Source organism: Neophocaena asiaeorientalis, unplaced genomic scaffold (assembly GCF_003031525.2).
Source record: "Neophocaena asiaeorientalis asiaeorientalis breed wild unplaced genomic scaffold, Neophocaena_asiaeorientalis_V1.1 scaffold183, whole genome shotgun sequence".
Classification (NCBI taxonomy): Eukaryota; Metazoa; Chordata; class Mammalia; order Artiodactyla; family Phocoenidae; genus Neophocaena; species Neophocaena asiaeorientalis.
In genome coordinates this window covers 3,507,992-3,509,804 of record NW_020175199.1, presented here as the reverse complement: position 1 = coordinate 3,509,804, position 1,813 = coordinate 3,507,992, and positions in this window count along the sequence as shown.

The following is a 1,813-nucleotide window of genomic DNA, read 5'->3' as shown; positions in this document are numbered from 1 at the left end:
AAAAAAAAAAAAAAAAAAAAAAGGGGAGGGCTTCCCTGGTGGCGCAGTGGTCGACAGTCCGCCTGCCGATGCAGGGGACGCGGGTTCGCGCCCCGGTCCGGGAACATCCCACATGGCGCGGAGTGGCTGGGCCCGTGAGCCATGGCCGCTGAGCCTGCGCGTCCGAAGCCTGTGCGCCGCGACGGGAGAGGCCACAGTGAGAGGCCCGCGTACCGCAAAAAAAACAAAAAAAAAGAGAAAAATATGGGGAGCCTGTCAGGTCACCAACTCACTTCCACTCCAGAAAAATTATGGGCTGGAGTTCAATCTTATATCTTTGATGTGCATGTATTTATTTCTACATGTTTGTCAGAAAGAATGAGGTATACTCAAACGTGCATTTGAAACTATTTGGAGACATTTATATATCACCTGGAGAATTACCTTTAACCCTTTGATTTTTCAGGTTGTTCACCGTGAACACGTTATTTTTTCTTTTCTTTCTCTTTCCCCCAAAGTTTGTCAATTTTAAAAGAAATTTTTCTTTTAAAGGTTCTCTGAATGGTTCACCACTTAGGAATATATTTCTTTTGTCCAGAAATGTACTAATTAAAAATTTTAAGGGGCTTCCTTGAATTCCCTATTCCCCAGAGGCAAAAAAAAAAAAAAAAGAAACATATGATGTTGGCAATATCAGCACCGTAACAAATTGATAAGGAAAGTTTTCTTCATATTTCTGTAATTTGGGAATGAATGGGGCAGTGGAAGAAATGATATCAAATGGATGTAGGAGATTCAGTCACATAGGTTTTGTTTTTATTTTACTGTGATATATTCATAATTCCAATCCCCACAACATTCCCTGGAATGACTATTTATTGGAGCCTACTCAAAAATAAATTTTATTTTTAAATTCTCCCAAGTTCTCCCTTTTTCCATGTTAAACAGTTATGGTTCCTCCAGCCATTTCTCATTTGGTACAATTTTAAGTTCTTTCACTACCATCTTTGTATTTCTTTTGGAGAAGCTTCTGTTCCTTAGTGGCCCAGAGCTCCTCAGTCTTGGAACTATTAACATTTTAAATCAGATAATTCTCTGCTGTGGGAGACTGTTCTGTGCTCCACGCGTAGTATAGCAGCATCCCTGGCCTTTAAGAACTAGATGCCAGTCATACAACCCCTCCCTCCCCTAGTTGTGACAAACAACATTGTCTACAAGTGTTCCCTGGGGACAAAATTGCCCTTGGTTGAGAACTACTGGTCTAGCCACTGAAGAAGAACAAAGAAGAAATTCCGAATGTAGCAAAGACTTTACATTTTCTATTTGAAAAACAAAAGGCCCTTGCACTTTGGGAGGAGCAGATCGCTCTCCAGAGTAAGGTAGGATTATTTGTGGTTTAGAAAGGACAGGATGAGGAGAGCAGAGAGAAGAAGCTCACCCCCCAGGAAAGTCTTAATGTTTTCCTGCCTGAAGGCATTTCAGTATAGAAATGTCTCATATGTGATCATAGGATCTGCTACCATGCTTACTCTGTTACAGATCTCCGTAAATTTTACTATATCCTGGAAAGCTCTGGGTCAGATTGTATGATTTGTGAACTTAAGAAAGGGACTCAGTTCCTCATCTGGGTTGACCTAGTGCAAAATACAAATACTTTGTGCCTGGAGCCTGGAGACTGTGGAATCTACAGAACTCTCCTTTGACCTTCCTTGAGATGTGGACTCCAATCTTATCAGGTTCTTAAGAACCTGTTCAATTCCAGCTGACATCTGTGTATTATGTGCATCTTAACCATCAGAGCAGAAGAGGTCTGTAACCTCTCTTGTTTTGGACA